The 13,078-nt window shown below is 45.5% G+C and overlaps 1 protein-coding gene across 2 annotated transcripts in view; it reads left to right on the forward strand.

The window, feature by feature from the left end:
- LOC130121854 (derlin-2-like) overlaps positions 1–9,998 on the forward strand; it is a 58,784-nt gene extending 48,786 nt beyond the window's left edge. The window contains exon 9 of one of the 2 annotated variants that reach the window (XM_056290791.1): positions 9,415–9,998. The gene's annotated coding sequence lies outside the window, so the exon portion shown is untranslated. The remainder of the gene's footprint in view (positions 1–9,414) is intronic. The other variant, XM_056290792.1, reaches the window with a different exon arrangement.
- The last annotated feature ends 3,080 nt before the right edge of the window (positions 9,999–13,078 follow it).

Consider the following 13,078-nt stretch of genomic DNA (forward strand, 5'->3'; position numbering starts at 1 on the left):
GGACTCTCTTGATGGAGTCTGGTCCACCATGGCCCTGGTTATGATGCGGCCACTGGACTCTCCTGATATTAACTGGGTGACAACCTCCACACAGTTGTCATTGGAGTCTGAAACGTCAAACTTTAAAAACAAAAGTAACAAAAGTCAATAAACAAAAACAAAACATTTAAACATGTCAGATGATCTATCAAATTTGAAAGAATGTTAGTCTCTACATCACTAATGTGACTGACTTCATTCTGCTCTCTGGGTTGTGTTTTTGTCACTCATTCATTCGACCCATGTTAAGGGCTTGCCCAGGGTTGGATTCAAAACTGTGTTTTTCTGAGCTTGTCCGTTTGCAAGACACTGCTCTAGCCCGCTACGCCACTGAAAAGCTAGCTAATCGATGATGCAGCCAGGCACTTTTTATACTGGAGGAGTGAGTGACTTTTGGTAGGCTATACCACGACCTCGGCATCTACCTCTGAGGATTTATGATGGCTCAGAATTAACTTGGTTACACTAAGAAGCTAATTGAATAGCCTAATAACTTACTGGCAAGGGTCTGGGTGGCCTGATGTATACAGCCTTTGATCAAAAGGCTTTCTGAATCAAACATGCATTCAGCTCCTGGTCTTCACGCAGCTTAGGACACACAAGTTTGTTCTCACAACCCATAAGAATTTGCAAACTGAAAAGAGAACAGGAAATTCTGTTAATTGCAGTTTAGAATCCCACACTGTGAATGTATGGGTATCAAAGTTTCCCAATTCATGAGTCCTAAATCTTGGCATGGTATAGTAGATGACTGTGCACAGCTGACATTGATAGGCCTAATAATCACACTTTAGGAGTGATTACACAGCTGACATTAATAGGCCTAATGATCACTCACAATGCCATGTAATCAGTATTTAAACTAACCATGCTGTCATTGTACTGATATGCTCTGACGAAGGCTGTCTAGCCGTTTTTAATGTGTGCCAAACAATAAAGTGGAAAAGTAAGTTATCTGATTTTTTAGTTATTTGTGGGATGTACAGTACTACCCTCCTCTCTGTTTAGATCCTATTTAGATCCTGTGAAAAGACAGCTTAGATACCCATCTTGCTGCAAAGGACATGGTCACCTTTGTTGAGGAACGTGGAGAAAAATGCAGTGTGCTGGCAACAGCATTACAATAACAATTACACTGTAAAACTTGCCTCACATCCTGTGGGATTTTATCTTTGAAGGCATCTTTGATCTGTGTAATGACAGTCCTGTAGTCCCAACTCCTCTCAAACTCAAATGCGCCCAAGATGAGTCCCTTTTGATGGAACTCCGTTTTGGAACGTTGCTTGCACACGATCCCCCATGCTGGGTTGGGCACTAGTATGACGTCTTTGTTAAATGTCAAGTGATATTGTGTTTTAGGCCTGTAAAACCAATCACAACAACCGTTTTAATTCTATTACATGGTTAAAAGCATAGCTAGCTAGTAAATCCACATATTATTTACTGATATAGCGAACTAGCTTCTGTTGCAGTGGTTAGCTAGCTATCTCAAAGTTAGCTAGACTAACGTTAGCTAGCTAGCATAGCACAACTTCAATCGACTTGCCAACATTTCTAAAGACGTACCTTTTCCTAGGTCTTGAATTCCATCTTCCGAAGTGTTGCTGTGTGTGATAACGGGGAGTCTGTAGCTGCCTTGTTTGTTGCTGCTCTGTATGGCTCCCTGGTGATGGCACCACTGATGCCTGCGATCGGAGGTTACCGCTACCGCCCGGCCGGAATGCATGTCTCAGTTCATCTTCCACACTACCACTAACCCTGTTTGTTGCATGTTATGGCATTTATGGCCATAACGAAGTTGTAGAGTTTGTCTCTCATCTTCCATCATGCATATTTTTGCACTGGTTTAGTCGTAATAATTAGCTGCTAAGATAGACTAGACCATGGACTTCCCGCTAACTTAGATTGACCAGTGAGATGTGAGAACTAGCTACTAGTCATCAGAGGTCATAAGTGCATCTAAACAAGCATCTAAGAGCAAAACCAGTGTTAGAGTAAAAGTGCAAGAAAGAGTTTTTTTTTTAAATGAGTGAATACAATAAGTGCTAAGAACAAGTAACAGTGTAGTAGTTCTTAAAGAGGTGAGTTTTCAACCTGCAGTGAAAGATGGGCAGCGACTCCGCTGTCCTGACATCAGTGGGGAGGTCAGTCCACCACTGTGGGGCCAGGACAGAAAAGAGCCTCTGAGTGACGGGCCAACCAGGTGTCCCGAGGCAGCAGAGCGAAGTGGTCGGGCGGGGGTGTAGGGCTTGACCATGGCCTGGAGATAGGAAGGAGCTGTTCCTTTCACTGCCCTGTAGGCTAGCACCAGAGTCTTAAACTGGATGCGAGCAGCTACTGTGAGCCAGTGTAGGGACATGAGAAGGGGAGTTGTGTGGGAGAACTTGGGGGGTTGTATGAGGTACTTATATGAGCTACTTATCGATAGTCAGTGTATTGCCTGCAGTACATGGGAGTCTGTGCGATCCCAGTTTGGAGATTCAGCAGGAGTAGCCAGCACGGAAGTTGGCTCACATAAAATAATGAAATCCATGTAAATGTGCGCTATGTTATGAATATTTTCACTGCTGTATCTTGCCGTCATACGGCCATATCATGTGGAACTACATTCTGTCAACCGCAGAATGTCCGTATTCCTTCACATAAGTGCACCTGGGTAGCACACGGTATTACTCCGCAGATCAGCAGAATCAGATGGACATTCTGCAGTTGAGAGAATGTAGTTCCACGTGAAAGGGCCGTCTGACACATCCATGCACAACACTGACAATAACACTATACGTAACTAAAAAATCACACATTAAAATATCAACCACTGCCACCAGTGCATAAGCAACAATGTGTCCCTAATAGGATTTCAGCGTTACCACCCGACCTCGTCGTCTGGGATTAACGATGTTGTATATGACATCAAAGTAATGTTGTATATGATACCATGTTTAATGACTGCCACTCTTTTAGTGTTCATGCACAGCACTGACTATAACACTCTGTATGTAACTAAAATATCACACATTAACTTTTTTCTTTTGGCCTAGATACATTTGAAGGTTAAGCACAGCAGTGGAAAGTGTGTTCTGTGTTTGAATTGGCAACCTGTTGAGTTCATGTTGGACTGACGTTATGTCCTTTGGTGTGGGAGGGGGAGAGATGACGAAACTAACATTACGGAGTGAGTTTTTTAACTAACGTTATGGCATGCTTTTCTTACCAACCAAGTTTTATGGCATCTGGCATGCTCCGCTTACCTTAGAAATGTGGTCTGACTCCTCGATGCTCCTCTTTTGTGTTTGTGTGGTTGGAGTGAGTGTCGTGCTGTGCTTCAGAAGAGTGAAGGCTGCGTCGTAAGCACACGTATTGCGCAGCGGACTTTATTTAATCAGCTGGCCGATGAAAATATGCTGATAACGATAATATGAAAAATGACGAATATCTAGCCGATAATCGGTCGATCCCTACTCTGTAGTGCCTACCAGAAGGGAGGCGTTAGAACAGGTTGTGACAAGGATGTGATGGGTCTGCAGTGGTGTTGCCTGCCCATTTCCAGAGTCTGGAGGTGTATAAGTCCTGAACGGAGGGCAGGTTGGCGCCAATGATTTTCTTTGCAGACCTAACCGTCCATTGTAATCTGTCCCTGTCCTGTTTGGTGGCCGAACCAAACCAGACAATGATGGACGTGCAGAGGACAGACTGGAATATTGCAGTGTAGAACTGAATCAGCAGTTCCTGAGGCAGGTGGAACTTCCTCAGCTGGTGGAGAAAGTGCATCCTCTGCTGGGCTCTTTTGATGATTGTGTCTACGTTGGATACCCACCTTAGGTCATGGGAAATTGTAGGACCGAGAAATCTGTAGGTTTTCCCCATAGACACTGTGCTGTTGAGCATGGTGAGGGGGGACAGTGTTGGGGGGTGTCCTCCAACACTGTCCCCCCCAAAAAAAACTGTGGAGATGACAGTGAAGTACACTTTCATCTCCACAGTTTTGAGCGTGTTCAGCTCCAGGTTGTTATGGCCGCACCAGAGGGACAGCTCTTCAACCTTCCCTCTATATGCAGACTCGTCACCATCCCGGATAAGGCTAATGATGGTTGTGTCGTCCTCGAACTTCAGTTTAACAGACAGGTCACCTGAGGTGCAGTCATTTGTGTAGAGGAATAAGAGTAGAGGGGAGAGCACACATCACTGGGGGGCGCCAGTGCTAGTTGTCCGGGTGCGGGATGTAATTTTCCCCAGCCTCACCAGCTGCCTCCTGTCTGTCAAGAAGTTTTTAATCCACTGGCAGATGAGGGCTGGTACAGTGAGCCAGGTTAGTGGAGAATATCTGGGACAATGGTGTTGAATGCTGAGCTGAAATCCACAAACAGGACCCTTGTGTATGTCACTGGGGAGTCAAGGTGTTGGAAGATGTTGTGCAATCCCGTACTGACTGACCTGTTTGCTCGATAGACAAACTGCAGGGGGTCGAGCAGGGGGTCTGTGATTTCCTTCAGGTTGCCCAACACCAGTCTCTTAAAGGATTTCATGTTGCAGACGTTAGGGCAATGGGCCTGTAGTCATTTAATCCTGTGATACGGGATTTCTTGGGGACCGGGATGATAACGGAGCTCTTAAAGCAGGAGGGGACTTCACACAGCTCCAGTGATCTGTTGAAGATCAGTATGAAAATGGAGGCCAGCTGGTCAGCACAGACTTTTTTCTTTTTTCTTTTTTTTTTTTACAATATTTTATTAGGACAAGGGTGTAACACAAAAGCACAACCACAAAAGAATAGGTATTTTCATAATTTACCATTTCGAACCTGCTTTCCCTCAAACCACGGCCCCAATGACCCAACTAGATGATTGCCAGCCCACAGTCCTCCTTGATGAGATTGAAACTGCGCGTGAAGCATGAAATCAAATCGAGCACTCACATACACAGCGACACAAAACAAAAGTTAAAAATCATAATAATAAACATATAAACAAACACTAGAAATGAAGAGTTGGTAGTTGCTAACGTTCATGCCGTTATGCAGGACTACTGACGATCCGAAGCTCAGGAGGTAAATGTGATAAGACAAAGCATGCACACTACTGCACACGCAGAGCCTTCTTGTACGCCTAGATACAGGGATCTTATACGGGGGCAGTGTGGCAGACGGGCAGCGAGACCCGTGCCCAGTACAGGCAGACACAAGGCATACCATTACTGCGACATCCTACCAGGGGGAAGCTGGTCAAAATAATTGATCAATGGTCTCCAGTGAGAGTAAGATCTATCGGAGGAACCTCTCAGTGTACATTTGATTTTCTCCAGTTTTAGGAGACAGAATATCGAGCAGCCAGGATTTAAATAAAGGTGGCAGGGTGGACTTCCATAAAAGGATAATTTTCCTACGGGCGATCAAAGAGGTGAGCATGATAACGTTGGTTTGGATCTGGCTCTAAGTATAACATCTACACCATTGGGGGGCGGGATTTGGGGGAACTGGGGGGAGTGGGTTCTAGCAAAATCCCGTAGCTGAAAATATCTAAAAAAAAATAATTCAGAGCTGCCTAAATCGAAAGCTGCACGTAATTGATCAAAGCTGGCAAACAGGCTGTCTATATACAAGTTTTCCAAGCGGTGGATGCCTTTACAGTTCAATTCCAGCTGGCAAAAATAAATGATTATTGCAAATAGGGGTCACTTGGGGGAGAGTGAGCCACCCAAAGAGATGCCTAATCTGTGCCCAGATTCTCAGAGTACCGAAACAATGGGATTAGATGTGTACTGCGAGGGAGAGAGGGGCAGGGTGCTGCATGCCAAGGCCTGGGGTGAAGATGAAGTTCATGAGTCAACCTCAGTCTGATACCAGCTACTCTGAGGTGAAACAAACCAGAGCATGACCTTGTAAGCATTGTTCGCCCAGTAATAGCCAAGGAAGTTGGGTAAACCAAGCCCACCCAACGACCTGTCTCTCTGTATCAAGGTTCTACCAATTCTTGCATGCTTACCAGCCCAGATAGACGAGGACATAATGCCACCAAGAGAGTTGAAAAACTACCTAGGCAAAAGATAGGGAGACATTGGAAAACATATAAGTGTCGAGGTAAAATGTTCATTTTGATAATCTGTACCCTTCCCGCTAAAGAAAGTGCTAGATGACTCCACCTCTGTAGGTCAGATTTGACTGTTGCTGTTAGTACCATGAGGTTTTGTTCCCGTGGTGAATGAATTGATCTAGTAATAACGATGCCCAAGTACTTAAATCCTGGGTTAGATAGTTTGAAAGGTATTGATGACATTGGTAAGTCTGCAGCCAATTGATTGATAGGGAAACATACGCTTTTTTTGGATATTTAATTTATAACCTGAGAGCACACCAAAAGATTCCAAGACTGAAAGAATATGAGGGATACTAGATAAGGGGTCGTGCACATATAAAAGCAGGTCATCAGCATATAGCAAGACTGTATGTTCTGTACCCCACCTCCAGATACCCTTAAGCCCGCTCTCTGCCTTTAGTATCCTCCATCACACCTTCAATTTCCAGCTTTATAATCATCATTCCGTCTGACAATCTCTTCACCTCCAGCACACTCTTGACATACTCTTCCTTCAGGTTTACCCCTACCCCATTTCTCCTCCCATCCACACCATGGTAGAACCATGTGAACCCACCTCCAATGCTCCTGGCCTTACTCCCTTGTCTCTTGCATGCACAGTATATCTGTGTTCATATTAACAGTCAGTCTAAACTGACTGCAGAATATCCCCACCCTTATAAACAATATATTGCCTAACAACTGAAACCAACGATCAGTTTCATATGCAAATATGGGTGTGGCCTTTAACTTGAGCTATGTGGCTATGTGTACTATTTACTGAGCATTAGGGATGGTTGTAATCACAGCATTGTCACTTAGTTGAGTGTGAAACATACCTGTGAATAAACGTTGCATCCAGATGAACTGATTCAACCTTCTTTGATGTCCCTATAACTCTTGCTGGTACCCTTCCGTCGCAAAGCACTCCTGACACTCTTCTCCACCCTCCCTGCACTCTCTTCTTCACCTCTCTTCTGCACTCCCCTTTAATTTGAACAGTTGACCCCAAGTATTTAAACTCATCCACCTGCTTTGCTGGTCTTAATTATTATTTTATTGTATTTCTACCTTCTTTAATCGTTTTTAACTCGCATGTTTCTTTTTTGTAAATTGCTGGTCTTTATTATTTTATCTAATTTTATTGTATTCTTAGTTTTTTTAATGGTTTTCATTCACATGTTCAGTGAGATGGCATGTATCACGTCTGTCTAGTCCTTACATGGACACGCTCTAACACCAAAGTATTAAAGGGATGCAATGATGACATCTCTTAAATGCATGCATAAATCAACAGCTTGATACGGGTCTCGGCTAAGATTCAAATGAGACTTGGCCATAAGAACATCATAATTCATAAACAACTGCTCACCTGGTATGGGTAGGTGAAAAATGCATTCCTTCTTGCAAAGCTGAAGATCGTCATTTTGAACTGGAGCAAGGAAGTCTGTGGTCCTGTAGAGCTCAGGCAACGCGTACGTCACATTAGGCTGACCACTGGGAACATTGGCATTCTTTGATGGTCTGATGGTGTGTGCATCCCAAACCTTTACCATGTCATACAGCTCATCCTGTGAAAGCATTTTAAAAGGAATTCAATGCATTAATAATCATAGCAAATCATTTGTATTGATCCCCCCCCTCTTCTTCTGACACACTCATAAGCATCAAGACACTATATCGAATCAACTCACTTGGATTAGTCCCATAGAGAAGAACTGTAGTAGGCAAGGAACTCAGGTTTCCCTTGAGGTCATAGACCTGTAGTAGGCTTTAGTCCAGAAATCCTCCGTCGGAGAGTCCATTGTCTTTGAGGTCAGAAAACAAAGACATCCAAAATTCTGTCGCAAGAAATCCCACCAGTATTCAGTTCGTTGATTGGCAGTACTGGCACCTTCCAAATAGCTGTCAGGGGCGTCAACGGGGGGAGGGGGGGATGGGTCGGAGGAGACATAGAATGAAGTAAATGGTACTGATGTGGGGTTGTCTCTGCCCTGGTGAGTCGTCAATATTGGCTCATAGAGATTGTCTGTAAATTACCTGACTAGCTAGGTCAGCTAACAATGTTCACAGCAAACGTGATATGTGCTCGCTAGGTAGGTAAATATTTAAGCAAATAATAATTGCTTGAAATGAATTTTGCTTACCTTGTCCCTTTTCCTACTCTTCTGGGACTTTCCTCGTTCGAAGGAACTCCAAAAGGTCCTCCTCCTTCCTTCTAGGACTGACGGTATTCCCGTTAGCTAGCGGGCTAATGGTTAGCCGTGTGTAAATAGGGTAGTTTTCCCACCCTGCTAGGGATTGTTTTTCACTCCACAGAATTTTTCTCACCTTTTTTTTCCTCGGCAGGTCCCTGAAGTGGCTCCGCAGAATTCCTAGTGTAAACTACTAATAAGACACGTTAGCCCCTAGCTAACAGGTCTGACTCTTTAGCCGAGCGGGCAGTGCTGTCGCCTTGTGGTGCAGTACACCCCGTATCGAATCCCGCACCGGGCCAGAACATAACCGGTTACATTGGTGGCAGCGGTGGGATCCGGAAGTGTGCAGATCCTCAGAAGTCTCTTCGGAGCGCGGGAAGAACAAAGCGCGAGGGCGCGCTTCCGGGGAGGGTGACGACTGTAAACTACTAATAAGACACGTTAGCCCCTAGCTAACGGGTCTGACCCTTTAGCCGAGCGGTTAGCGATGTCGCCTTGTGGTGCAGTACACCCCGTATCGAATCCCGCACCGGGCCAGAACATAACCGGTTACACTAATGTAGCGCCACAAAAATGTAGAAAATAGATGAATATGTAACATTAGTTAAATAAAAATCAGTAAATGATTGTAGAGTTAATGCAGTTAAATTGCAGAACAAGTTCTCACGTCCTTCTCTTACCTGTGTGCTTCCACTTAAATCTGTAGAAAATTCAAACGTCGTCAAAGACGTGATGAGGTGTTTTGTGGACGCGTGCGATGAAAACACGGCTTGTGTCCAGCGGTGTCAAACGGGAGTGCTCCGCTGCCAGTGCGCGCCAACGCTGACTTTGGCGTGTGTATTGTATGCATTTGGTATGGGTGAAGTGGTATTATTTTTATCCCAAGGGATGAGAGTGGGTCGACTTTTCCACACATTGTCTCGCGTCTATAGATAACGACATCAACTTCTCAAGTTATGTGTTGGGCTGTTTCCCGTCCTTCGGCCTCCGCTCTGAGATATTAGCCTGTAGCAGGCGCCACGATTTTATCTCGTATGTGCTTTGTTTCATGTCTTTACAAATCCTTCATTTATTTTGATTTTTGTTTTTTTTGTCTCCATCATCCACAGAAAGATGCTGTTTGACACTCCAGAGGAAGATGCCAACTACAACCCCCTCCCTGAGGAGCGTCCAGGGGGCTTTGCCTGGGGGGAGGGGCAGCGCCTTGGAGGATAACGAAGTCATTCACCCCACCCTTTGTCACGAGGCCACTTTTAAGGTCATTCCCCCAGAGAGCGATGAAGGGAAATACATGGCCTTTTTCCACTTGTTTCTTGAGTTCCAGAAAAATGATGCCAAACGTACTGAACTCAGTGTGAAATGTCCACCTTTTGTCATTGTACATGGCTTACATCATCCTCAAAAACTCTTGTTAATGCCACGTATTTGGTAGAGGGCTGCTTGAAAGGAAAGGAGCCTGAGGACGTTGGATGGTGAGCTTGTTGACATTTGTCTTCACATCAGCAATGAATTGGGGAGAAAATGACACCAGTAGATAGCTGAATGAATCATTAAGAAGCAGTGTCGTTTATTTTTCCTATTATAAATAATAAAGGAGTGTGGCAAACCACTTGCTTATATTTCATTTGACAGTAATGATATTCCATGAGCTCCAAGGTGACTCGTGTTTCAAGAGATTATGCACAAGGTTTTTTTTTTTTCAAGTCTGGAAAATGGTGGAGAGGTTTTCTGCCCTGTTCATCTTTATAGACATGTACTTTTGTTTCCTTTTGACTTGTGTGGCAACGTAGTCCTCTTTGTCCTGCTGCTGTACATGTAGGCTGGTGAAAAAACACCTTGGCCACCACATTCACAGTGAACTCATCTCATCTCATCTTCAGCCGCTTCTTCAGGATCGGCAGCAAGCTAAGTAGGGCACTCCAGACGTCCCTCTCCCCAGCAACGCCCTCCAGCTCCTCCTGGGGGATCCCAAGGCGTTCCCAGGCCAGGTTGGACATGTAGTCCCTCCAGCGAGTTCGGGGTCTACCCCGGGGTCTCCTCCCAGTTGGACGTGCCCGGTAAACCTCCAAAGGAAGACGTCCAGGAGGCCTCCTGATCAGATGCCCGAACCATCTCAACTGGCTCCTTTCGGCGTGAAGAAGCAGCGGCTCTACTCCAAGCTCCCTCCGGATGTCCGAGCTCCTCACCCTATCTCTAAGGCTGAGCCCAGACACCCTACGGAGGAAACTCACTTCAGCTACTTGTATCCGCCATCTCACCCTTTCGGTCACTACCCAAAGCTCATGAGCATAGGTGAGGGTTGGAACCAAGACTGACTGGTAAATTGAGAGCTTTGCCTTCCGGCTCAGCTCCCTCTTCACCACAACGGTCCGGTACAACGTCCACATTACTGCTGATGCTGCACCGTCAGCAGTTAAGGGAACTCTGTATGGTTGTAAACGAATATACATTATATATTTTTGTGATGGGTCAATGTACTTGATACAGACTGAGTACTTGGTGGAATCATCATACATAGTGTGATACACGATTTTTAAAGAGGTTTTCAATCAATGTGAATTTTACTTTTAAATTTTGATCTCTGTGCGACAAGTCCAGTCATACTAAGAATGTAAAGCTCTTATTGCCTGGCCATTTTAAATCTAACAACACACAGTAAATCTCCCTATATGTCCTTTTGATGCATCGATATATTGGTTGAATATTGGAAATGGCTGGTGACTAAAATCCGTGCGTTGGCCAAAAATGTTAATTCCACCGATGGCAGTGGCCGACAGGCTTATCATAAATATGCCCATGTAGTATTCCAATAATCTGCCTCTCCCCAATTGTATGTTGCCAATCACCCCACTCTTCCGAGCCGTCCCGGTCACCGCTCTACCCCTCTGCAGACTACCACGTGCCTCCTCCGATACATGTGGAGTCGCCAGCTGTTTGAGCTAGTGGTGTGTAAAAACGAGGCATACTCCAAGTTAACACTTAAGGGGCTTTAGTGTCAAACTGTAAGTATTAACAATACAGAGATGAACTGACGCACGCAGGAGACGGCGTGCCTTACGTAACATTGACTACAGCTAACATCCACTAGGTGGTGCTATAATACCACCCGTAACATCTCCCTTTCCTTTAAGTAAACAAAACACTTCTTGAAATAACAACTTGTGAACTTCACCCAAGACACAGTTATATCTAGATCTTAAAAACCATTAAACAGTCTGTCTATCTTCCCCCTCCCCCCTTCCCTTCAGCCACTATCCCCAGACTGCCTAAACACTGAACATTAGAACCAGTCCATGTGAGCTTATAGGTTCAGTCTGTTGGGAGGCCGTATCTGACGGCCATATCGAGAGAGAGCAGGGGAATGGGGTGACGATAGGACAGTAGAGGTGTCCAAAGTCTGTGGTGGGCCCGGAGCCCATGGACTGCTGTACAACCTGCTGGGAGAGGGTTGAGGTGAGAACGTGCATGCCCTCTCACCCTCCATCGTTTCACTCTGTGGCTGAAACCCACTGCATTCAGATGAAGGCCCCTCTGCACCAGCCCTAGGGTTTTGTGATGGCCTTGGCTCTGCCATACGTAGATCGACTCGATTGCGATGATACAAGGAGCCCTCAACCTCTACCAGATATGACCGTGGGGCCACTTTCTGCAGATACACTCCCCTTTGCCAGATGCCAATCCTGTCCCCTGGTAGTGGTTTCATCCGAACTGCTTCTCCCACTGCGAGCTCAGGTAAGTCCTTAGCAGTCCTGTCGTAGATGAGTTTCGAGATTTGTTTCCTGTGCTGCAGTTTATCTACAACATCCGTAACGACGCGTGGTTCAAGAAGTGCATCAACCACTGGCAGAGCTGACTTCAAACGCCGTGACATCAGTCGTTGGGCAGGGCTGCTGTCCATACCCTCCGTTGGGGTGTTTCTCCATTGTGAGATTGCCTTCCAGGCATCCTCGCCATCCCGTAGTGCTTTCTTGCACAGGTTCTTTGCGATTTTGACCGCTGCTTCCGCCTTCCCGTTGGCCTTGGGATGCCTTGGTGAGGAGGTGATATGGTCAAACCCCCACTCCACAGCGAATTGGCTGAACTGAGTACAGGCGAACTGAGGCCCATTGTCGGAAATGACCCTGTCAGGTTGCCTATAATGAGCAAATTGAGCCTTGCATCGTTTTATTGTTGTCTCTACGCTAAAGTCTGGCAGAACATCAATCTCCCAGAAATCTGAGTAGTGATCAATTACCATCAAAAAGTCTTTTCCACTGTGTTGGAAAAGATCCAGATTTATGACTTGCCAGGGGCATGTGGGCAGTTCATGGCTCAGCATTGTCTCCTTTTGCCGCTCAATCGCATACTCATTGCATGTAGAGCATTTACTGACATAATCCTTGATTTTGCTCTGCATTCCAGGCTGGTATGGTCTAGCGTGCTTGTCTGTAGCAGGCCTCGCCCCCGATGTGACTGCCATGTACTCTGGCAAGCACCTCAGGACACAATGATTTTGGGATCACCACTTTTTGCCCCCTAAACAAGACTCAGTTCTGGACACTTAGCTCCTCTTTGTTAAGCCAGAACTCTCTGACTGCCTGCTCTGTTCCATCCTTATCAGTGGGCCAACCCTTCAGGATAGTAGACTTCACGACTTGCAGCTGTCTGTCGTTTAGCAATGCCGATGACTATTCTGTCCCTGATTAAGTCATCTCTTAGGGCTCCATATTCACATGTGGAAGCTTTCTCCCTGAGCCGTGTCACAAAACAGTCTACTGTTTCACCTTCCTCTTG

The sequence above is a fragment of the Lampris incognitus genome, chromosome 12 (genome assembly GCF_029633865.1).
Source record: "Lampris incognitus isolate fLamInc1 chromosome 12, fLamInc1.hap2, whole genome shotgun sequence".
NCBI classification, from domain to species: domain Eukaryota; kingdom Metazoa; phylum Chordata; class Actinopteri; order Lampriformes; family Lampridae; genus Lampris; species Lampris incognitus.